General features: G+C 41.5%; 1 pseudogene; it reads left to right on the forward strand.

The window, feature by feature from the left end:
* The first annotated feature begins 14265 nt into the window (after positions 1-14265).
* Positions 14266-15134, forward strand: LOC140498062 (glutathione S-transferase omega-1 pseudogene; annotated as a pseudogene).
* Positions 15135-26402: the final 11268 nt, after the last annotated feature.

Genomic DNA, 26402 nt, shown 5'->3' on the forward strand with positions numbered 1-26402 from the left:
ACCAGGGAAGATAATATAAACATGATAAGGTGCATATAAAAATAGATGCAAGATAATTGTACAGCAACCAAGGGGATAAGAAAAGGCTTCAGATGGAAAACCACGTTTGAGTTGGATGGTAAATAATTGAGTACATTATAGACAAGATTCTTGTTCAAGTATAAGTTGGACTAGATTTCCTCAAAGGATTCTTTTAGCTCTGAAGGAAGTCAGCTTCTATAAAAAGGCTACTTATTACAGACACCTGGATCTGGAGTCAGATAACCTGGGTTCAAATCCTACCTCAATCCATCAATAAACTTGTATTAGGCATCTATTTTGTATCAGGCACTTTACTAAGCCCTGGATATACAAAAGGAGGCAAAAGATGGTCCCCAGACTCAAGGAATTTATAATCTAATGGAGAGACAATATGCACATGATAAATAGGAAATAATTAATAGAGGAAGGCATTGGAATTAAGAGGAGTTGGAGAAGACTTCCTGCAGAAGATGGGATTTTAGCGGGGATCTAAAGGAAATCAGGGAGATCAGTAAGTAAAGTTGAGAAGGAGAATGTTCCAGGAATGGGGGACAATATTTAATTGTGTAATAAATTGGATAAATTACTTCACCTCCCTGGATCTCTGTTTCTCTGTCAATCAGATGAGAAAGTTGGACTCACTGGCCTCTAAAATCCCTCCCAGATCTAAATTGGATCCTTTACCAAAGCTGGAAGCAACTTCAATCATTGTTTTAGGGACCATGAGAAGCTTCAGAAACCTCCTTGATTGAGCCTAGGCTTTCTTTCACCAGCTTCCTCTGCCCTAAGCACATGTTCCTCTTGTCTATGCCCTCACTTTCCTTTTCTGGAAATTTCTGGGATTTTCCCTGCTCCTTACTTAGATATCACAGACTTCCCCTGGCCAGTCTTTGATACCTCTCACTTTACAGATGGGGAAACTGAGGCCCAAAGATGTGAACTTGCTCAATTTCACAAAGTTAGCAACTAGGAGAGGCAGAATTCTAACTTGGGTTCTGTGAGTCCAAGTCTAAAGTTCTTTAGCCTTTACTATGCTGCATGCCTGCATGAAATCTTACCCCTTTCCTAAAAATTCATGATTCTCACCTGTGTGTAATTTGGCTCTCCACCAAGGTCAGTGGGGGGATGGGAAGCCCTCTGTTGCTTGATGCTTGTGGAAAGTGTTTCTGAAAAGGATGCTGATGGATTCTCCTGGAAAGGGGAGGAGTTGGTGCAAGGGAGAGAGAAACATTCTTCATTCTTGGGGTGGGAAGGAAGAGAGAGAGAGAGAGAGAGAGAGAGAGAGAGAGAGAGAGAGAGAGAGAGAGAGAGAGAGAGAGAGAGAGAGAAGGAAAGCCCACAGGGGCAGGGAGGGAAGGAAAGGAAGAAAAGGGAAAGGAAAAGAGGATGGAGAGGAGAAGAAAGCAGGAGGGAGAGAGAGGGAAGGAGGATGGGTGGGAGAAGGAGAGAGAAGAGAGAGACAGACAGACAGAGATACAGACAGACAGACAGACAGACAGAGATACAGACACACAGACAGAGACAGACAGACAGAAATAGAGAGAGATCTAGATCTAGCTCCCTTCTAAGAGCTCATTCACTCTTGCATATATTCTGGTATATTCTAACCTGTAGGATTTCACTGGTTTCTGTTTGCTATCTACTTGCATAAATGGGTTCACTCATTAGTCAATATTTTGGATGATCTTTGTGTAACTCTTGCTGTTGTTTGTCCTTCCTTCTCGAAGAGGACCATGACATCAGTAAGGCGATGCTGTGACTCACAAGTGAATTGGATTGAAGTGAGGCAGGGCTGTGCAGTGTCTCCAGCCTCACTTTCTCCTCCACAGTCATCTGGGTCCAGGGGCCAGATATAGATCAGGATGACTGGAGATGGCTCCCTCTTTGTGTAATTACCATTAAGTAGGAAGAAGTCAAGTTTGTATGCTGAGTATCCTTCTTCTTATAGAGATAGCAACCAGAAGAGGTAGTGGATTTACTGCTTTTGGACCTAAAAAAAGTCATACCCCTAGAAACATTAATATTTGAGGGGACAGAATGATATTACTTTAGTTGAGTACTCCCCTCTCTTAGAGATAGACAGAGTAGTCAACCTCATGTCTTCTCTCCCCTGTAGGCAGGAATTAGTTTTTCTTAAAGTGAGGTAGATATGATCCCCAAGATATCCATCTCTACCTCCCTGTGAACCACATGTCTATACATTTAGACAACCCCCCTTCACATACATGCCTTGCAGCTGTCATAGAGCTACTTTGACGTTGTTTGACATGGTTATGTCAGTGTAATGCTCCCTAGTGTGACATTGTCAGTGAGTTTCTATTAACAAAGCAAGCTGCCTAGTACTGAGGATACAAGTCACCTCCCCCCTCTTCTTCCACTCAACTCCAGTACAGATAAGGAGAAGTGAAAGAGAAAACAGGAATCTGGATGTGCCAAGTTATAAGAGCAGCCTCTCCATGGAACAGTCTTTGACCTGTTCATCCTCTTGGTGTGACTGGAACACACCAAGGACTGTAGGATTCAAAACACATCAAAATGAAGACTTTGTTTCATGCATCACTGGCCTGGCTGGTTTTTTAGCAGAAAAAAAGTGGGCAGTAGTAGCTGAGCAGCTAAGTGATGACCTGGAAGGAGTGTTAGCCTTGGAGTCAGCAAGACCTGAGTTCTAATTTTGCCTCTTACATGTATTAGCTATGTGACCCTGGGCAAATTGCCTCATCCTTTTTCAATATTAGTTTCCCCATCCATAAAAGGGGTATAAAAGTTGCACCTTCATTTCAGAGTTGTTGTGAGGATCAGATGAGTTAACATGCTAGCTGCTATTATCATTATCAAAATCATCCTCATCATTATAATAACCTCCCTCAAGTACCAGTCCTGCCATAGCAGAATAGAACAGCTAAGGAAGCTGGGTCTCAATGAAGTTAAGTGAATTGCTCAACGTAATAGTTTTGTAGCAGAAATGAACACAGGATTCAGACCTCTTTATTTATCCTTGTGCCTATCACAGTGTTTGACACACAGTCAATGCCTAATAAATATTCACTCATTGATTGATTGCTTGACCATCAGTCCAATGTACTTTCCACCATATTTCTCTGGTCCTTTGGGATTAGGAAAAGCAGCTGCCCAGTAAATGAGTTCATCATCAATGTGAGTTCACAGAGTAAGAACTATAAATGTGAATAATTGTCATGAATGTTCTCCTCTCAATTGACATTCAAATGAGTCACAGGAATTATAGTATCACAGAATCATAGATTTATTGATGGAAGAGACCTCAGAGGCCATGGAATCAGAAACACACACACCCCTTTATTATATAGATGAGGAAACTGAGACAGGATTAGTGGATCTAGAGATGAAAGAGATTTCAGAGGCTATCCAGCTCAACTCCCTCTTTTTGCAAATAAGGAAACTGAGACCCAGTTTACCCAAGATCACACAGGTGCCAAAAGTCACAGGCCAGATTCATAGATTGAGAGCTAGAATGGACCTAGAGGCCATTGAGTCAAAACACTCCTCCCCTTATTTTACAGCTGAGGAAACTGATGCCCAGAGAGGTCAGGTGAAGTTGGTCACATTAGTAGTGCAGAATTTGAACTCCAGATCCTCTGATTCCAGAGTCAACGTGTCCACTATTTCCAACCAACTTTTCAGTTCAACAGGACATGGAACTGTTTGGTGGCAGGTGTTACAATGCTTAGGCTGCCTTGTTCTCATAGTTCCCTGGGATCCCAGAAGCTCCAAGTACTCAGAAATGGTTGTGGGGGAGGTGGATCTCCTTGTACTTCCTGCCAAGAACAAGGACTTCTCCCCAGCAGGCCTGTTCCCATGAAGCAGCCAGGCTTCTGGGAATCTGGAAGGAAGGTGGGTTTCAGTAACTCCCCCAAGCTGAGACCCAAGAAAGCTCCAGCTGGTTTTCTGAGATTTTGAGTGCAGCTGCTCCCATCGCCTCCACACAATCTCTTAATGCAGCAGAATCTCCTGGAACAGAGCACACCTCTGCAAAACAGAAGATCCCTGCCCATCCTCCTTCCCTCACAGGGATTTTAAAAGTGAAATCTGAAAAGTGAAGGGACAGGGTAAGTCAGGGCTGCACCTATGGACCTCTGAGATCTGGAAATAGGAGCTTCACAGAGTCAGAGCCTTAGAGATGAAAGGGACATTGGAGGCTACCTAGTCTAACCCAGATCTGGACAAGAATCCCCTCTACCATATCCCCCAAAAGAGTCTGTCCAGCTTTCAAATGAAGACCCCAGTGATAAAGAATTCACTGTTTCCCAATGCAGCCCATTTGATTTGTATAAATTCCAATGGTTTGGAACCTTTTCCTTCCACTGAAACTAAATCTACCTCCCTGCAACCCATTACAATTGGTTTTGCTCATTGGGGCCAAGCAGAACCCAACTAGTCCCCCTCCTACTTGACGGCCCTCCAGATACTTGAAGACAGCTCTTATCTCCACTACCTGCTGCCCCATCCTGACCCTTCTCTTCTCCTTGCTAAACATCCCTTCAGTTAATCCTGCATGGAATTTCTCGCCATTCAGGTTGCACCATTCCTCTGGACATGCTTCAGTGTGTCCATGGCAACCAATCAACTGGGTATCATTCACTAGGTCAGTCAATGCCTATTTTAAAGAACTTGCTATGTGCCAAGGATTGTGTTAAGCACCGGAGATGAAATACTTCACTAGGTGCTGGGAAAACAAAGTAAAAACAAAAAAGCCCTGCCCTCAAGGTGCTTACATACTATGGGAGGAGACAACATATACTTTATATACACACATATTTCAGGTTATACAATAAATGCAGCATGCATAGATTTAGCGTGTCCACCCAAAATGTTCACACAGACTATCTGTGCCCAATCTGTGGTAGAACATTCCGAGTTCGAATTGGTCTGATCAGCCACAGTCGACACATTGAAACTTGATTTTATCAGAGTGACGTCATTTTGGTCCTCTCCAAGTACCAGATATGAAATAATACAAATATTATACATATAATAAATGTGATGATGATGATGATGATAGCATTTATATAGCACTTTCAAGTTTTGCACAGTGCTTTCTTTACGTTATTTAGTTTGGTCTTAACATATAAACATGTACAGAAGAAAGATATACAAAATAAATTAATGAGCTTACAGATAAAGAAGCATGACACGTGTAGAATAAGTTCAGTGCAATTTCAGGAAGGGAGAGGGGAGAAAACACAAAAGTCAAAAACTGGGCGCTTGGGGGGTTCTAAGAGGCAGAAATGAGAAGTGCAAGAACTTCAAACTTGGGATACAGCCCCTGCAAAGGCATGCATAAAATGGAAGGAAGAAATAAGAAAGAGAAGAGCAGGTAGGAGTTGGGCTGAAATGTAGACTGCATGAGGAGGGAGTACTTTGGAATCATCTTGAGAAGGAGGCAAGAATCAGGTCACAAAAGGGTTTAAATACCAAACTGAGGCATTTGTGTTTGATTTTAGAGGTAATAGAGAGCCATTAAAACCTCTTGAGCAGGGCATTGATGTAGGCAACCCATATTTTAGGAATATCAATTTGGCAGCTCTGTGGAAGAAGGGTTAGAGAGAGGGGAAAGACTGGAGGCAGAATGGCCAAATATGAGGCTGTTGTAATAGTCTAATAGCACTTGCCAGTTCTTCATCTGTAAAATGGGGGCATACTGGAGAAGAAAATGGCAAACCACTTCAATATCTTCTCCAGAAAAAAAAAACATGGACAAATCCATTGGGTCACAAAGAGTCAGACACAGTGGAATAACTAAATAATAACACTAGTACTTTAAGGTTTGCAAAAACTAATATTATCTCATTTGAACCTCACAAAACCCAGAGGGGAGGCAGCTGCTATTATAATCCCCATTTTACAGATGAGGAAACTAAAGCAGACAGAGTTTAAGTAATTAAACACAGGTTCACACAATTAGAAAGTGTCTGAGAACTCATTTCTTCCTCACTCCTCTATCATTTTATGCATTGAGCTACCTAGCTGTCTGAGCAAGAAGTGATAAAGTCTTTAACCAAGGATGAGTGGAAAGAAGAGGACAGGTGGAAGAAATGCCATAGAATCAATGAGACTTGAAAATTAATTGACAATGTCCTTTCTAAAATGGCCCTCAAAACTGAGCATAATATTCTAAATGTTACCTAAATGGGATGGAGTACATTAGAGCAATTCAATTACTTCACTTTAGACATTATAATTCTCTGTAAGACTTTCTAAGATTCCTTACCTGTTTACCTTCCACAAGCCCCAGACGCCTGAAATGCTGGTGACCTTAAGACACTACCTCATCACCCAGCATGACTGATCTCCCATAACCCAGAAGCACACAGAGGCAACAGATGTAAAAAAGATCTAGAAGTCCTGGATTAGCAATATGAAAAATCCTACCCAGAATCTTAGGGCTCTGAACCAAACCACCTTTCTAGGACATCAGCTCCTCCTTGGAGTCAGTTCAAAGGATGATCACCTTCATTCTCAGAATTTTTCAACTTTCATTCATTTCTAAGTTTCAGTGATGACTGTTTACATTGAGATTTTTCTGAATCATCTCGGGTCCCAAGTGTTATGGGAACCTTGTGTTCAGAAATTGAGATATTTTGAAGGGACTTTAGGCATCATCTAACCAAACTGAGGAGATTGTCCATTTGTCTCCAGTACTGCATCTAGGTGTTTCCTTTGATTTGGATGCTGTAGCAAGGGGCCCAGGGAGAGCAAAGGGCAAAGAATTTTTAATTGTATTAATGCAAAATCAAAAAGTGAATAACCCAGGGATGTGCCCAACTGTGGTTCTAGAAATACTCATGATTTTATCAAGTCTGAGACTTTCTCATACCTCCCCATCCCCATCCCACCTGCTATCCTACCTTAGAAAACCAGAGTTAATATCTTACCTGTAGGACCATTTTCATTAGCAAGCTGAAATTTCTCCATACAAGGGGTTTCTCCAAGATTTCCTCTGAGCTCACAATTCACTTTCTTCTTAGCTCAGCAACAGCTTTGCTAACCAATAGTTAATGGCCCCAATTCTCAGCAGGCTGTTCTTTGGGAGCTCATAGGAGATGAGATTTGCTCTTGGGAACCATTGTGTGCTTGTTCAGGTTCTGGAACAAAGGATTCTTAGAGTTTGGGATAAAACCAACAGATATGCACAATGATAGTGTCCCTTGTTGCCCTCTGCATCCCCTGGGTGCCTTAGACTGCTTTGATCCCCAGTTCCTGGGAGTGATTCAAGATTAGAGTGATTCAAAGGAAAGAGTGCTGGATTTGAGGTCAGAAGATGGTGTAACCTTGGACAATTCATTGAATCTCCTTAAGCCGCATCTGCAAAATGAGGGAGTTAGACTAAATGCCTTTGAAGTCCTTTCCTGTTCTTGATCTATCATCCCATGACTTACTACTTGGTGGACACTTGGAACCTCCCTGTACTGTTTGTGATAGCAAGAAATGGGAAACAAAGTAGATGTTCATTGATTGGGCAAAGGATAAACAAAATGGAGCACACAAATATGATGGAATCTTACACAGGGTGAAGGTGAAGAATGCAAAGAACCATGAGAATACTGATATGGACTGATAACAAAGAGAAGTAAGAAGAAAAGTGGAAAACAATAGACACAGTGTGTTATGTAATAATGTAATATAAACAATAACAAAAAAAACCTAAAACAAAAATGCTGAAGCTAAATATAGTCAAATTGTAATGAGCAAACTTGGTACCAAGGAAGAGTTATGAGTTCACCTCTTTCCCTTATTTACAGAGATGGTGGACTGTGGTAGTGGAAACGTGTGTGTGTGTGTGTGTGTGTGTGTGTGTGTGTGTGTGTGTGTGTGATATTTGGCTGCTATGTACTTGCAGGTAGTGGCCCACTGGATAGAGCACCAGTCCAGGAGTCAAGAAGACCTGAGTTTAAACTCAACCTCAGATACTTCATAACTTGTGGCCCTAGGCAAGTCACTTTACCCTGGTCAGCCTCAGTTTCCTCAACTGTAAAAGGTGATGCTAGTTGTACCTATTTGCCAGGGTTGTTGTGAGGATCAAATAAGATGTGATTTGTAAAGACTTAGCACATTGCCAGGCACATAGTAGGTGCTCTGTTGTTAGTGCTGTTGTGTCCAGGCCTTTGTGACACCACTTGCAGTTTTCTTGTTAAGGTACTAGAATGGTTTGCATTTCCTTCTCCAGCTCATTTTATAGAGGAGGAAACTGAGGCAAACAGGATTAAATGACTTGCCTAGGGCCAGACAGCTAGTGTGGGTGAATTTGAACTCAGGTCTTCCTGAATCCAGGCTGGTGTTCTATCTAGGGTACCACCTAGTTACCTTCGTAGGTACTTAATAAATACTCATTACCCCCTTCCCTCCTAATATATTGGTTTATTTTGATGAACTGTTTTTTCCACAATCTTTTCTCTTTGTAACACGGAATGGTTTGCTGGGAGAAGCAGAAGAGAATGAATGTATTGGAAAATATAAGTAATATAAAGCAAATATATCAATATAAATTTAAATAGAAAAAAAAACAAAATGAAGGGGCTGATTGTTCTACAGCTCATCTGAAATGTTTAGTTTTCAATCCTGCATATAGAGCTGGAATGACTAAGGAATATCACTCCTAGAATCCAAAGGAACTCTGTGCTCCTTTGAACTGTCTTGTTTACTAAAGACTCTAGATCCATTTGTATTCTCTGGCAAAAAGTTGCCCCACCCCTAACATCATCATCTCCATGATGAAAGATAAAACTCTTTCAGTACATTAGTATAGAGTCTATGATTCACTGAATGGGGTAACCTCACCCTAAGTGAGTACCTGAATAGACCTTGGCCTAAAGTGGCCAAGGTCTCCCATTGCATACTGGGTCATCTCCAGTCATCCTGATGAATATCTGGTCACTGGATTCAGATGGCTCTGGAAGAGAAGTGAGGCTGGTGAGCTGCAAAGCCCTCCCTCACTCAAAACAAAGTCAAGTGTAAGTGATGTCATTATTTCTCTGATGGCATGGTCTTCTTCGGCAATGAAGGACGAACACAACAACAGAGTCCATGAGCTCTCATACAGGCAGCCTGCAGAGGTTCTAGGATAAGAATGAATCTGCTCTTTTGACTATTTTTAATCTTAAGTGAAAGACCATGCCCCCAACTAGCTGTCTGACTTGGTGTTAGACAAGTCCTTTTAATATCTATCAAATCCTGATCTTAAGTCCGTATCCCCAAAACCAATGAATCTCACCCAATGAAACTACACAGGAACCACGTAGTGGCTGGGTTTACGAGAATTCTCTCAGCTCTGAAATGGCCCCTGAATGGCATGAAAATGAGCCTAAGGGCAAGCAGAAAACGGGGCTGCACTTTTGCCTCTATCAGAAGGAGGGAGGGAAGAAGAAAGAAAGAGGGGGGATGGGGGGAGAGAGAGATTCCTGCCTTTCTTGTATCTGCCAGTCAGCCACAAAATTACAACTTGTTGCTTAGGATTTTGGCTAGCACAAACCTGTTGTTCTCTCTAGACAGAGATTCTCTGTGGAAGAGCAATCCAGTACAATGGAGGTTTTCTCATAGGTATTTTTACGTTTTGTGGCTATTGATGCAACATGCAGTCAATCTCTTGGTTACCCTTCATTATTTTAATATGACCAGCCCACTTTCTTCTCTGAGCAAACATTTCCTTATACCACTTCTTGAATATAGATTATCATTGCAAATATGCTACCATGAGCTTCCCTACTTTTGGGGGGTCACCAGTAACTTTGAGACAGGTAGAAATGAACTTAGAATCAAAGATGAGTAACAGATCATCAGTTGAGTAGGAAAGCAATCCCCAGACTTTTGGAATTGCCTGTAAATGAGTTCTGAGTAGTCCTTAAGTGCATGTACAAAAAAAAAAAACCACCATCTGTATTCGCAGGAAGAGAGCACTGGAATTGTAAACAAGAAACTCGAGTTGAAGTTCCAACTCTGCTTCTTACTAGCTATATAACCCAAGTCAAATCAACTGGCTTCAGTTTCCTCATCTCTAAGAATGGGAGTAACAATTACTCCCTATCTCCAAAGATTTTTGTAAGAAAAGCACTTAATAAACTCTAAAAATAGGATTGCTAACAAGTACCAGAGCAGAACACTTTGGGGCCATGTATGAAAAATTACCTTCAGGGGTTGTGCTCATTCCTGGCTTATGGAAGGAGCAGATAGTATTATGTTTCTTTTGATACTGGTATACCATTATTGAATGCATTATTTTATGCAGGTACACCCAGCATGGTGTGCCTATAACAAAGAAGGTACTGTGCCGTAAGAACAAAGCAGAATTGAAGTAGCCCAAAAGAAATGCAAGGTGTACAAACTTAGAGAATCCACCCTAAATGTTCACATGGACTCTTTGTACCTGATCTGTGGTAAAGTATTCAGAGCCCTTGTTGGTCTGATCAGCCACTGTCAAACAAGCTGTATCTTGACTCTGAAATAGTGATGTCATTTAGGTCCTCTTTGAGAATGAAAGACAACATCCAACCACCATTATCAACCAGCCTACTGAACATCACCCTGCAGTACTTGGTCTAAGTCTGTGAATATAAACCTTAAAGATAAGACTCCAAGAAAGGTGCAAGGGTTACACTGTGGAAGCAGAGTTTTCTCTTTGTCTTCATTCATTGTTGATCATAGCTGTGGCTGCTGAAGTTCCAAGGAAAGGAGTCAGGCTCTCATGTGGTCTATCCAGGTACATGTCTATGCCTCATGTAGCTCACAGTAGGGTCCTACATCAGAAAATGGTGCACCTTTAAGAGCAGATCTGGAAATCATTGACATGTTTGGTAGAGCCAGCATATCTGACCTTCCATATTGGAATTTGATCTCTTGTCAATGGTGATGATTGCCTAGTTATAGAAATGAGAGCTATGAAATGAATTTGCCTAGTGATTAAAATCAACAAAAACATCCAGAGAAAAGGCAAGAACCTGGGTTCTCCAATCTCCAGAAAATTTGTTGAATCAGCAATTCAACAGACATATATTAAGCACCTCCTAAAGCAAAAGGCCCCCAAATAATCCTTGCCCTTGAGGAACTTACATTAATCTCAGGGTATACAATATATACACAAATTTTGTTTGTTGTGGAATTGTTTCACTCATGTCAGAATCTTTGTGACCCCATTTTCTTGGCAAAGATATAGAGTGGTTTGCCATTTCCTTTTCTACCTAATTTTATAGATAAGAAACTGAGGCAAGCAGGATTAAGGAACTTGCCCAGGGTCATACAGCTAGTAAGTGTCTCAAGCCAGATTTCAGCTCAGGAAGATGAATCTTCCTGATTCTAAGACCAATGTGCCATCCTCTGTACTACCTAGCTGCCCACATACACAAATAAGTAAATGTGTGTGTGTGTGTATGTGCACCTTTCTTGCTCTTAGATGAATGAGTATCAGAGATGGAAAAAACTAGGGTACAACTTTATGAACTTCAGAGGAGCCACAGGGATACAGTGACTGAGCCTGGGAAAGAGCTATCCCTAACAGAAGGACCTGCTTGATCCAATTCAAAAATGGATCAGTCTAGAATCTGAGACTCTCCTCTGAGTGACAGAGTGACTAGTTCATTGGCTATGCTGTACCTAGATGTGAACTTGTTAGTGGTAGAAAAGTTTTGTAGTCACCACTTTAAGTCTAACTAACTGCTTAGATGATACTGAGGTAATGTTAACTGGCCATTTGATATTGGGTGGCTCCATCCTGGATAGGGGCTCAGAACAGTATCTCTTAAAGACTACAATCTCTTTAGGGCTACCCCACTAGAATCCCGAGAAAATATAGAGCAGCAGACTTGCTCTGGGGACCCAATCTGGAAGCAGATTGGAATAGGGAGAGTGAGCCCAGAGACTATGTGTGGGTTACATATAAAAAACATTAACAAAGTGCTGGGTCAATGACAGTCATCTTGACTTTTGTCCTGTCACTGGACTCTGATGACTCTAGAGGACAGAGTGAGGTTGAAGACTTTGTTCAGCTCTGCCTCACTTAAATCCAGATCACACTCATGTCAAGACATTACCCTCAGGATGCCATTGCTCCTCTTCAAGAATTAAGGATGAACGGGGCAGAGCCAAGATGGCAGAGTAAAAAGATGCACATACGCTAGCTCTGAACCCACAGCCCATAAAATACCTGTAAAAAAGATTCTGGAGCAACAAATTCTGGAGCAGCAGAAGCCACAGAACAATGGAGCACACGAGATTTCTGTTCCAGAGATACCTGACACGAAAGGTCCATCACACCCTGGACCGGGAGCAGAGCCCAGCCCTGCCGTGGCCACGTGGCACCAAGAGGAGCAGATCTGAGCAGGCCTCAGGGACGGAATCTCCAGCGGCCGCGTGGGTCCCTCCACCCACAGGTGACAAGGGTCAGTGAGAGAGTCTTTTTGGGTGGTCGACAGGGGAGTGGGGTGTCCCTGTGGCTCAGGCCCCCTAGGGAGGCAGCAGCAGAGGCGGGAGCAGATCTGGGCTCCCCAAGCAGGCAGGAGCCAGGATCCATTGTTGAAGGTCTCTGCATAAACCCCCTGAGGGAACTGAGCCCCATGAGGCAGCCCTGCCCCCACCTGAGCACCTGAACTTAATCTCACACTGAATAGCAGCCCCGCCCCTGCCAAAAGCCCTGAGGCTGGGAAGCAGCATTTGAATCTCAGACCCCGAGCACTGGCTGGGAGGATCTGGAGGCCAAGTGGGTGTGAAGAGAATATTCAGAAGTCAAGTCACTGGCTGGGAAAATGCCCAGAAAATGGAAAAAAAATAAGACTATAGAAGGTTACTTTCTTGGTGAACAGGTATTTCCTCCCTTCCTTTCTGATGAGGAAGAACAATGCTTACCATCGGGGAAAGACACAGAAGTCAAGGCTTCTGTATCCCAGCCCACTCAATGGGCTCAGGCCATGGAAGAGCTCAAAAAGGATTTTGAAAATCAAGTAAGAGAGGTGGAGGAAAAACTGGGAAGAGAAATGAGAGACATGCAGGTAAAGAATTAAGGATGAACAACCAAAAACTATTGACAAAATAATGTCATGAAGGAGCAAGGACTGATAACAAGATGTATAAAAAAGGTCACATGGAGGAAAGAGGACTGAAGCTATGCTTTACAGGAATCTAGGGATTCCCCAAAAAGGGGGTAATGAAAAATGCCTTTCAGACATGGGGAAACCACAGTTGTGGGAGATGAGACACTGTATATGGGAAATAATTGGCGTGTAGAGGAGTCATGTGAACTGACTATCCTCTGGCACCCAGTTACTATATAATCTAAATTCAGCCTAATGTGTATTTACTATCCATGGCCCATTATCACCAATCAATATAACAGTTATTACTTAATGGGCAAAAATTGCAATTTGGGTTGTCCCAGATCTGCATGTTACTGCTACAGCTAATTGGTACAGAACTTATTCTGGAGCTTAATGAAAATGTAAATTCCAAAACATTAATCAAACAATTATTTCTTAACCGCAAGACAGACGATCCTAAACCCAATTAAGAAATAAACAAAGTTAATCAGCGCTCAGACAACATTTGCTAATCATATATATGAAGCACGAAAGAAATATCAGGCAATGATTCATTCAAACATCCTAAACTCCTGTCAATCCCAATGGTTTCTAATAACGCAACTTCACCACTCCTAGGCAGCAATATCCCAATTTTATTAAAGCATTTGTTTTGTGTTAAGATCTAGTAGGCACCAGAGAATAAAAAAATATATATCACTGGGTAAGGTAAATAATTGCACCAATTTAAAATAACAGCTCTAGGGACTGGAAATGGGCTTTGGTGACATGTAATGCCAAGAGTAGCACATTCTGGCTTTAATTAGCAAAGTCTGGTGCATCTCAAGCTCACCAGACAGAAAAATGAAAAGCAAACCTGTCATTCCAATACAAATGTGAAGATTTCAACCACAAAGCAAAAGATGTGAGGCTCAATTTCATATACATTACTCTTTGACCTCTCATTCTGAGCTTTCTCATGAGTTGTACAGTCTTTGTGTTTACATGGAGACCCTCCTTCTCCTTCTCAATTCTTGTGTGTCCACATTAGTTCAATGGTGTTTCCATCACCCACCAAAGTGGCCTTTGCTACTCTAATCACACTGCAAAACTATCAAGGACTTCCCTGGGAAGAGGAGGCTTTTATCTCCTCATAGAATTAGGTAAAGGGGTAAATTCTTAGAAGAAAGGTATTTGATCGGGGGATGTGATGTCTGGTGAGTCCATCCATAGCCTGGGAAAAGGCAGCGTTCAGCCCGGCCCCGTGCCTCTGGGAGTCGTCGGGGTGTACAGCATGAGATTCTGCCCCTTCGCTGAGAGAACCCATCTCGTCCTGAAGCCAAAGGAATCAAGCATGAGGTCATCAAAATTAACTTGAAAAACAAGCCTGAATGGTTCCTTGAGAAATACCCCCTTGGTTTAGTACCAGTTCTGGAGACCAGTAAGGGTCAGCTGATACATGAATCTTCCATCACTTGTGAATACCTAGATGAAGTTTATCCAGGAAAGAAGCTGTTTCCAGAAGATCCACATGAGAAAGCTTTGCAAAAGATGATTTCGGAGTTGTTTTCTAAGGTACCATCGCTGTCCAAGAATATTCTTATAGCAGTACGAAATGTGGAAGACTGCACCACTCGGAAGCAGAACTCGGTAAGGAATTCAGAAAACTGGAGGAGGTTCTTACCCGGCAGAAGACCACTTTCTTTGGTGGAAATTCTGTATCTATGATCGATTACCTCATCTGGCCCTGGTTTGAACAGTTGGAATCGTATGAGATAACTGACTGCGTGGACCACACCCCTGCTCTGAAGCTGTGGGTAGCCGCCATGAAGAAGGACCCTACAGTCGAAGCTCTTCTCACTGACGTGAAGACATACAAAGGCTTCTTTGATCTCTACTTTCAGAATAGTCCTGATGCCTTTGACTGTGGGCTATGAGGTGCTGTGTTGGAGCACCAGCTATAGAATCTCTTTACCACTGGGTATTTCCAACATATCCTTACAACAAAATAATAGTGTTTGAACTTGTCTAAGGGCTGATAATCTTTACTTTCTAAGAAGCTCTCAATAAAAATCTTAAAATGTCAAAAAAAAAAGAAGAAAGATATTTAAGAAGATGTCAAGAGAAAAAGAAGATGTTCCCAGGACCCTGGTGTGTGGCTTATAGTTGAAATGAATTTAAACTTCACACTATTGTCTCTACCAATTGCATTCAAAATCAGAAGACCTGAGTTTGAGTTCAGATTCTACCATTTACTACCTTGCACTTGGTCAAGTTGGGAGACCTCTCTGAGCCATGATTTCAGAGATTTAAAGCTGGAGACAACCTTAAATATTCTCCTGTTCAAAGCCCCCATCTTACAGATGAGCAACAGAGACCCAGAGAAATGGAGGTTACTTGTCCAAGATCACATAAATAGTAATTAGCAGAGACGGGATTTGAACCCAGGCCCTCTGACTCCAAACCCTGAACTCTTTCAATTGTGCCAGGCTTCCTTATCTATAAAATTAGGGAGTCAGTCTAAAAATCCTGAAGGTTTGTGAACTCATTATCTTTACTTCCCATCCACCTGCAACCTTCTCCTTTCCCAACTTTCCTATTATTATGAAGGGTGCCGTTATGCTCCCAGTCACCCAAGTTTGCAATCTAAATGTCATTCTCAAGTACTCATTCTCTCTTAACCTCTATATCCAATCAGTTGCTAAGACCTCTGATCACCTTTGTAACATCTCTAAATTTGCTCTCTTCTCTCCTCTGACATTGCCACCACCTTGGTGAAGGCCCTCATCCCCTCACAGTTGGACTATTGCATAGCTGCTAGTGGGTCTGCCTGCCTCCAGTCTCTCTCTACTCCAATCCAACCTCTACTCAACCATCATAATGATCTTCCTAAAGCACAGAACTCACCATATCATATCTCTCCCAACACACATTCAACAGGCAATCAACAAACATTTACTAAGCACTTACTATGTACTAGGCGTTATGCTAAGCATTGGGGATACAAAGATAGGTGAAAGATAGTCCCCACTTTCGAGAAGCTAACAATCTAATGGAGGATGGACAGCACGTGTTATTGTTCAGCCTTCATTCTCAAAGAGTTCCAATGATATCAAGAGAGAGATATCTTGACTTGCAAGTGAGTTGGATTTAAGTGAGACAGGGCTGAGCAAAGTCATCAGCCTCACTCTCTTCTCCAGTCATTAGGAACCCAGTGTCAAGACACAGGTCAAGACAACTGGTAGTGACCCAGCATGACAACACATAAAAAGGAAACTATAAAGGGGAGAGGTTGGGATGAGGAGATGGCACCCTGAACTGAGACATGACTCATATCAGAGGAGAAGAGTGGAGTGGGCAATGACAAAAGGGCTATTTTCATTGCCCTCCTTAAATGGAAGATCTGAGAGGAGCTCACTACTACCCTCCCTGCACCCTGTCCAATCAGAGGGAGGGAGGAGCCTCAGGAGCAGGGGTATTGAGGAGGGATGGGGTTCAAGGTTCAGAACCTGGTTTCTCCCTACTGCCCCAGTCTTCTCCACCTACTCTACAATCCAGTAATGCCAACTTTCTTTCTGTTCTTATCTCTGTCCCCTTCCTCTAGCTGTCTTCCATGCCTCGACACTCTTCCGACTTGTCGCTGCTTCTTGGCTTCCCAGGCTTCCTTCGACCTTCTGCAAGAAGCCTTTCCTGTGCCCCTTTACGGGAATGCTTTCCCTTGGACATTACCTCTAAAGTTCTCTGCATAGATCTAGTCTATAACTGGTTGTTTGCATGTTGTCTCCCCCATGAGATTTAGTGAGGTCTTTCAGAGTTGGAGGTTGAGTTTATTTTCACATCTCCAGCACTAAGGACAGTGCCTGGATCATAGTATATGTTTAATAAATACTTTTTGACTGAGTGAATCAAAGAATTAGAAAGACCTATAAAGTTTGTCTAGTTCAATCCAGTGTCAGATCTGGAGTCAGGAACACCTGAGTTCAAATCTGATCTCAGACACATACTAGTTGTGTGACCCTAGGCAAGTCACTTACCCTCTGTTTGCCTCAATTTCCTCAACTGTAAAATGGAGACATTATAGCACCTATTTTACAGAATTGTTGCAAGGATCAAATGAGATAATAATCGTAAAGCACTTAGCATAGTGCCTGACATATATTAAACACAACATAAATGTTTATTATGATTTTAACAGTTATTTAATAGATAATTAGGTAGTTATAATTATAATTATATATAATATAATCTATCATAATATATTATTTACATAGTATGTATTATATAATAATTATAATAGACAATTAGTTATCACTCAGACACCTTCAGTTAGTTATCACATTGTTTTTACATACTTTATTATTCTTATTCCTATATACTTTATTATTCAGTTAAAGTCATTACTCTGACTGCCAGGGTTCCATGACCTCTGGCACCAACATGCCCAGTAGGAAGCAGGAAAGAATTCCAAACATATTCTAGGGGATTTAAACATTGCTGACCTTCCTAGAAGCCCAGGATTGAAGAATCTGAGACCAGAGGTGTTGGCCCATCCAACCCAACCCCAAACCTCACTGAGAATCTCTTCCATGGTAACCTCAGTCAATGGACATTAAGTCTCAGTGGGAAGATGTCCTGGGAAGGGGAACCCACCACTTCCTGAGGCAGTCTCTGCCAGATATGATCAGCTGTCATGATTGAGAGATCACAACATTGAGAAATCTTTCCTTAACTAAATCTAAATCTGCCTCCCTGCAACTTTGACACAGTACTCCTCATTCTGTCCTCTCTGGTCAAGAAGAATGAAGTATGTCCCTCCTCCATTTTAAAAGTACCTACTATGTGTCAAACACTATTCTAGGTACTGGGGATCCCAAGAAAGGCAAAAGGTAATCCTTGCTCTCAGAGCTCACAGTCCAATGGGTAAGAAAACATGAGAACTAGGAAAGAAATGAGCACTTAATTTATTCTTTTTTTTCTTTTTAATGGTATTTTATTTTTTCCCAATTACATGTCAAGACAATTTTTAGCATTCATTTTTACAAGATTTTGAGTTCAAAATTTTTCTCTTTCCCTCCCTGTAACAGTAAGCACCCCAACATACACAAGGGGGGCCTGATATCACAGGTTCTTAGATCTGCATTTATAAAAGGAAAGGCAACTTCTAAGTGGTTAACAATCTCCTTGAATCAAGCACATGTGTCATTCAGTTAGTTTAGGGGAAAAAGTCAGTACCCTGAACTTCAGAGAAAATATAGAGAAATCAAAAGTCCACAGACATGCTTCCAAATGTCTGACCATTAATATAAACATATCTTTACCAGAAAGGGAAGCACCAACATCTGGGTTTTCAAAGCCAGGGGGCTTCTTAGTGGCTTCCTAGAGTCTCCTCTGGCACACAAACCTTATTCCAAAAACTAAACCCCCAAAGTAAAACCTCACCCTCAGAGTATTTATACATTTTTTAGAGCAAAGGGTATCACATCCCTTGAGAACCAGTGCCTCATTCACAAAAGGTGTAGGCCTTGCTACAAATCTTCCCAGGTCCATCAATGAGTGGAAAAGATCCTCCTCAATCACATTATTCAATCAGAGGCACTTTTAGTAACACAAAAATAGCAAAAGCTTGCCCTTACACTCTCCTCTTCTCTTCCCGAAATGGTAGGCAATTTGATATAGGTTGTAAATGTGCTATCATGTAAAACATTTCCATATTAGTCACAGTAGTGAAAGAAGAAACAGATCAAAAGAAAAAAACACAAAAAGGAATGTAGTAAGTGAAAAAAGTATGTTTCAATCTGCATTCAGAGTCCATCAGTTCTTTATCTGGATGTAGATAGCATTTTCTTCCTTCCTTTCCTCCTTTTTTTCTCTTTCTTCCTTCCTTTGTTTTTTATTCTTTTCCCCATCTCTCCCTCCTTCTCTCCTTCTTTCCTCTCTTCCTCTTTCCTTCCTTCATTTTTTGTTTCTTCCTTCTTTCTTTCCCTTTATTCCTTTCTTTGTTTTTCCTTCTTCTCTGTCTCCCTTCCTCCTTTTCTTCCTTCCTACCTTCATTTCTTTTTCTTTCTTTCGCTCCTTCCTTTTTTTTTGCAATGGCTGTGTTTTTAACTGTATTACAATATTACTAAAGTATCAGAACTTGAGTTAGACAGAATCTCAGCAGCCATCTAGTCTAACCAATACCTGTAAAGAATCCTTACTCAAACATATCTGATATATCTGCATGTCAATCTAATTTTATTTCTTCAACTTATGTTGTAACTCAGAAATCTTCTTTCTTCATTTCTAATTGATCTCATTTTGACACCTAACATAAAGCACCCATTGAAGTCAAGGCCAGGGACTGCGATGTAGAGGAGGGAAATAAAGGTCATTGCTGACTAGGGAATCAGGGAAAGCTTCACGAAGGAGGTGGTAATCTCTGAAGCAAGAAGAATGATCATGAGCTATGGAACCAGTGACATTTGGCAAGTCATTTAATCTCTCTGTCCCCTCCTCTATAAAATGAATGTGGTTTAACTAGATGAGCTCTAAGGTTCATTTCAGCTCTAAATGCTATGATCCTATGAGCCTAAGCTTATAAGAGGATTCAGGATTTGACCCCTGCTCGGCCTCTCCATGGCTACTGGCAACTACCCAAGACCTTTCAGGAAAGTTATCATGAGTTCCTTCAAATTGCTCAAAGTCCAGTGCCCTCCCCCCACCCTATCCAACACATGAGGAAGAATGAAGATGGACTTCCCAGGGTCCTTCTCCATCTTTCCATCTTCCAAGTGAAATGCAGAGAGGTTGAACAATTTGCTCAAGCATCATGCAGTATGTTGGAAGGCAGGTGTTGGCATCCAGAATCCACATGTTCCAATTGTCAAGTCCATCTAGAACATGGAAAACTGGAAAGGCTGTGGAATTGCAAGATAATTCCTACAATACTCAATTCCATAGCTTTGAAACTACACAAGATCAGAGAAACCCACTTGTCACATAACATCAGAGTTTAGAGGGCCTTAGAACATTGGACAACAGAGTGGGAGAATACAGAAGCCAAAAGTAGAAGGGACCATAAGAGAGAGAATTTCAAAGCTGGGAGGGACCTTAAAACATATTCAAATCATTCTGACTTTCACTGAATGGCCAATAGTAGACCCAGCCCAAGCCTCTATGGCACATAGTTTAAGTATCAATGGCTTAGAATAAGTGTAAATAGCAATTGTTTTTTATTCTGACCAGAAACTCTGAGGGTCTTCTCACCCTGATTCTTCTGGACTTGTCCTTTCCCCATTAGATTAAACTTTCCTTAAGGGAAAGGGAAAGGACCTGAGTCACATCTGTCTTATGACCTCAATATATGTCACACTGACTTTTCTGCAGTAGGGCTTTACTCTTTGTTGACTTGGATTTTTTGGAATTCAAATGTCAGAACTCTAAGGTCCTTATCAATGAACTGTCAAGCATTTATTAATTTCCTTCCAAGTACCAGGCTCTACCCTAAAGACAAAATGAAATAGTTCCTGCCCTCCCAAAACATATATTCTGATGAGGGAGATAATATCTATAATAACATACAAACTGAATGCATGATATCTTGGGAAGGAAGGAAGGGCCTTAGCTGTTAGGATCAGGAAAGAATTCACACAAATGGTGTTATTTTAGTTGGGTCATTAAGAATAATTGGGATTTTAAGAATGTAGAGATGAGGAAGGCATGAATTCTTGTCCTGGGGGACAGCCAGTGCAAAGCCACAGACACAGAAATGGAGTGTCAACATTGTGTGTAAAGCATGGTAAGCAGGTTTTAACTAAAGATGTACAAACACATTCTTAATCAGTTTGGGAGGATATTAAATGTTTTGATAATTAGGTGGAGACAAGTGATGACCAGAAACACAAGGAGTGTCTTGTAAATGACTGAAAGAATGAGATGCATTTCTAGACCTCAAACATAACAAAAAAGCCAGTTTGGAATTGAGCATTCCAAGCAACAGTCCAGGCAAAATCCAATGGTGAAGGACTTCTGAGAAGGAATGGTTCTTGACATGAAGGATCACATTTCTTTCCTTCCTCCCCCACCCCCTTGACCCATATGAACTTGGAAGATCTGGAGTTTCTCTTGGTACCTATAGCAGGTTGTACCAGAAAGGAGCTATGTCCCTGCAGCATTAGTAGCTAGTGGCAACATTTGAATCATGAACTGAGAGACATATCAAGGATATATTGATGAAAGACACCTTCAGTAATCTACAAGGTAGCCAACTCTCAAAACTCAACAGAGTTAAGCCAAAGGGGAACTTCATGAAGATTCCATCAAGGCAAAAGAGGACCTCAGTAACCAGAAGCTGTTATTTTCCATTTGTACACAAGTACTCTCTAAGTTTGACCTGATTTCCCCAGGAACCTTGTATATACAAGGGTATGTATAAGGTTACATAAAAGAGTCTTTAGTCTGAGGAGGATGTTTCTATAACAACTGTCCTTGTTACACCTGCCTAGAAAACACCCTCTCTGAAAGCTAGTTAAATTGTTGGTAGTCATTGGGGAGCACACTGATGGGGGCTTATGAGCAACAGTACTAGAAATCTATGTCTCCTTCAAGGTTATCCTTCAAATCCTGAATGAGAGAGTAGTAGTAGTTAGTCCCTTCTCTAGGGACCTGACCCAGTAGGATAAATGGGAGATAAGGAAGTAATTCAGGAAAGTGCTACATGTATATTATCTCATTTTTTCTCTTTTGAGCAATATGTAAGAAAACCAGAAAGGTAGGAAGGGTCCAAGTTGTCAAGTTAAGTCAATAAGCCTTTGTCAGTCATGTACCATGTATCATCTAGTATGTTCAGTGATAGAGACACAATATAGAGGGAAAGACAATCTCTGTCCTCAAGAAACTTCCATTCTACTAAGAGAATAAATCATGTAGAAGAGAGGTGAAAATGGAGAGGTGCTCACACAAGGGCATGGTGGTGAAGGCTGGAGAATGAAGGATGACTGATCAGAGTCTTTCCTCAAATGGAGTTTCTAAGAACTCACTAATAGGAGAAAAGAGCCTCAAGGGAGGAGGGAGACAACACCTGAGGAGGTTTTGGGTCTTAGAGATAACAAAAACTTAGATCTAGAATTTTAAGGGATCCTCTCCCAAACCTTAAACCTCCTTCATTCTGAGGCTGGGACACCAAAAGGCCCCTGCCTAAGGGCTCCTCTGGACCCTCCTGGCTTTAAAAAGATTATCAATAGTAACTGTTACACTTTCTCTCCCAGGCCTGACGTCTTTCTTTTCTTGGCCTCATTAAAGGGGCCACGCCCTGGCTACTTCTTAAACAGATCTATTCAATGAATGGGTGTTGCCTCACCCTGAATGAGTACCTACAAAGACCTTGGCAAAATGAGAAAACTATTTACTGGCCCCAAGGATCTTTCCAGATCTAAAACTACACTCTGTTGACACCCTATGGAATCCCAGGACACCCAGGACTTGGTGACCCTGCCTCTCAGTGCTCCTAATCATCATCGATCTATGTTGTTAGAGAAAACTTCCTCACTCGAGGTCCCCCAAAACAATGAAATCACAATACTAGAAAATAAATATAAGAGTATCCTGGAGGTCTGGGTTCTGTAATTGTGTAATAACCCACTTCTCTCTCTCTTTTAAAAAAAAAACTTTGTTACAAAGTTTGAAAAGCTGAGGAGGTAGAGTGGAGGGAGATATTTTGAAATGAAAGTGATTCAAAAGCTAAAACCACAGATGCAAATAAGAAATTTTTCAAGTGTACTAGATCTGAAATCATGGGGCCTGGGTTCAAATCCTTGTTCTGCCACTGACTTCCTTTGTGACTTTCCAGAGTGAAGAACCTGATAAAAGTGATACACTTTAATGATTCCTGGCTCTTAGCTTGCTCAGTCTAGACAAATCATTTAACTTCTCTAGAACTCAATTTAGGAGGCTGATAGATGGTGCAGACTTCTGGGCCCAGCGTCAGAAAGATTTGAGTTCAAATCGAAACTCAGACACTTATTACTTGTGTGATCCTGTACAATTCATTTAGCCTCTAATGACCTCAGTTTCCTTAACTGTAAAATGGGGGTCAAAATAACCTCCACCTCTCGGAGCTGTTGTGAAAATGAAATGAGATAATATTTGTAAAATACTTAGCATGGTGCCTGGCATATTTATTAAGTAAAAATGTAATCAATTCTCTTTCCTTTTCCCATAAAATACATTTGAACAAATGACTTCCTGCTCTAAAATCTGTGATTCCATTGTCCTAAGAGAGGTAGCCTCATCACTTGACAGAGGAAGAAACTGAGGCTCAGAGATATGAATAGACTTGACCAGGGTCACAAGGTTAAGAACCAAGGAGCCATGAAAGTGTCCGGTGTCTGCCTTCCTTCTCATTCTGGAAGGTTTCCCAGCCTAATCTACCCAGGCCAAGGAAACGGATAAATGATTTCTCCATGTAAATCGCTGTTGACTGCCCTAATCCAGCAGCCTGTACACTTTTCAGTTTCAATAAAGCTGAGAAGCCTTTCTGGACTCATTAGGACCTTCTTTCCCAAAGACCCGATAGAGCCACCCCATCAACACCTCTTGGAAGAGAGACAGCCAAAAGAGAACGCCTCCAGACCCATTCTGCCGCTGTCCATTTAAATAAGTGCTGCAGGGCTTGTAGGTCCCAGTACTGCTCTCAATTTCATCATCTGCCTTCTCAGTCTACTTAGGCCATTTGATTCATCTCTCTGATTTCATAAAAATAGCTCTCTTCCCAGTCCCCCACCAAGCTGGGAGACAGGCAGGAGCCCTCCACCTCTTAAAGCAGTCCAGTGCTTAATGAGTGGAGAACATCAATACCCCCCTTTCCCCACGATTAGCATTTCAAAGTAAATTCCAAATCCCCAGCTGTCAGCATCTCCCAGGCTGGTAGAGAGATGTTATAAGAGATGTTACACAAGCAATGATGAAATCACACCACTGCTGGTCACCTGACTTTTCGGAAACTCAGCACCTTGGCTGAGGCCCCTTCCTCCTTCTGCTGACTCGGTGCCAAAGGTTCAGATAAATTCTCTGACTTCTTTTTGTCCCATGGGGATGGGGGGGGAGCACTATCAAATCCAGGACCCAGGGTATATGAGGGTAAGAGAAAGACTCAGGTCCTTCAATCTTGGGGTAGGGGTAGAAATAGGAATTTTCTTTGGAAAGATGAAAAGGAGCTCAAGAGCAGTAAAACTAGGAGGGACCTTACAAGAGAGAATGTAAGAGGTGGAAAGGACCTTAAAGCTGGGAGGGGTCTTAGAACAGGGAATGTCAGAGCTGGAAAGCTGAGAACAGGAAATATGAGCGCTAAGAGAACCATACAATGTCAGACCTAGAATCGTAGATGTCAAAACTGGGAAAGACTTTGGAAATCAATTACCAGAATCTCCACATTTTACCAAGGAAAAAGTGAGCCTCAAAGAGAGGACATCATTTTTCTAAGGCCTCAGACTAGAACTCTTGAGTCCTAATACAGTACTTCTTGTACAACATCCCTCAATGGAACTTTGGCTTAGCTTTGTTGAATGGACAATCATCTGAGTAGAATAATAGCTAACATTCATATAGAGCCTACTATGTGCTAGGCACCACACCAAGCACAAAATTTTTCTCATTTGATCTTTATAACAATTCTGGGAGACAGGAGCTATTTTGATCCCCATTTTACACATGGGGAAACTGAAGTAAACAAAGATTTTTTTTTAATTACTTGTCCAAGGTCACACAGCTAGTAATTATCTAAAGTCATATTTAAACTCTTCCTGACTCCCAGTCCTGTGTTCTATCCACTGCCTCATCTTGTGGACATACTGGTGGTTTGAAGACTCAATAATAAACAGTTCATCTTAAAGCATCAAGACAAGAATTCTCCCTCCCCCCAAATCCCCCTATACCCAGGAAGTCAGAAAATAGATAAGAAAATAAGACAATAGGATAATCTATCTAGAAGTGACTTCTGAGGCCATCTAGTAAAACTCCCTCTTTTTGTAAATGAGAAAAATGAGACCTAGGACAGTTAAATGACTTAACCAAGGTCAAACACATATAACAAGGCATCAGAGGTGGGATCTGAAGCCAAACCTTCTGATCCTGGAGCTAATGCACACATTATTCAAAGTGGAGGTTAGGGAAACACAACAGAGTCATTACAATTAAGGAAGTCAGTTATGTCCTAAATAATCTTCTGATGTTGGATAACAACCAGGGATTAGCTTTGTTTGACTTGATCCCAGTAGGCAAAGCAAGGAACAACAAAGAGAAGTTGCAACCAGGTTAGGTTCATATAGAAAAATGCCTTAACAACTAGTGCTATCCCAAGGTGGGATGGACTTCCTCAGGAGATCATGATCCCACGTTATTGCTGATCTTTGAGTAAAGGCCATGTAACCAGTTGCAGGAGGTGGCATGGCAGGGACAGCTCTAAATCTCTGGTTCTCAGATTCGTAGTCCCAGCACAAATACCCATTCTTGAAAAAATACTTTCAAGACTCTGCTCTACATTGATAACCACAAAAATCACACTGTTAAAACTAGAAGAAACCTTACAGATCATGTAATCCAAACTCCTCACTTTGCAGTTGGGAAAACTGAGTCAGAGAGAAGGAATGTGTTTTGTCCAAGGTCACCCAGATAGTAAGTGGCAGAACTCATTGTATCATGCTGGTGAATTTAGGGTTAGACTTGGTTCCTACTAGTTTAGTCGACAGCCCCTCTTGTGAAAGGCTTGTCCATTTCTTGGCACAGATCCTCCATAACAGATCTTCCCAGTGATCTATACAATAATTCCTATTTTAATTACAATAATTCTCTGCTTAAATCTAACTTCAATGGCTTTTTGTGATAAGGAGGTGACCCAAAACTCTTGAAGGATATGAAAGTTGCTCAAGTATATGCTCTGTAAAGAACCATGATACATTAGGGGAAAAACACCAGCCTTGCAGTCAGAGGAATGAGTTCAACTCCCACTAGTGAAGCTTGCTCACTGTACGACCCTGGGCAATCCAATCAACCTCTCCCCCTCTATAAAACGAGGGAATTGGACAAAAGGCCCTCTGAGATTCTTTCTAGCTAAAGAGCTACGATCTCATCCAACTGACACGTAAACACTTCAAAATATGGTCCCATCACACACTACCTACTATTCAAAGACAACCTATACAAATTCAGAGGAATTTGTCACCCCATTGGCCACACAAACTTTCAAAGACCATGTTACCAGGCTGGTTTGTCATCTCCATTGAGCAAGATAGGGTTCAACAAAGTGAAACCAGGGATCTTGCAAGAAGCGTACTAACCAAGGCTTTCATTTCTGTAGTACTTTGCATTTTACAT

Source organism: Notamacropus eugenii, chromosome 4, assembly GCF_028372415.1.
Source record: "Notamacropus eugenii isolate mMacEug1 chromosome 4, mMacEug1.pri_v2, whole genome shotgun sequence".
Taxonomy (NCBI): Eukaryota; Metazoa; Chordata; class Mammalia; order Diprotodontia; family Macropodidae; genus Notamacropus; species Notamacropus eugenii.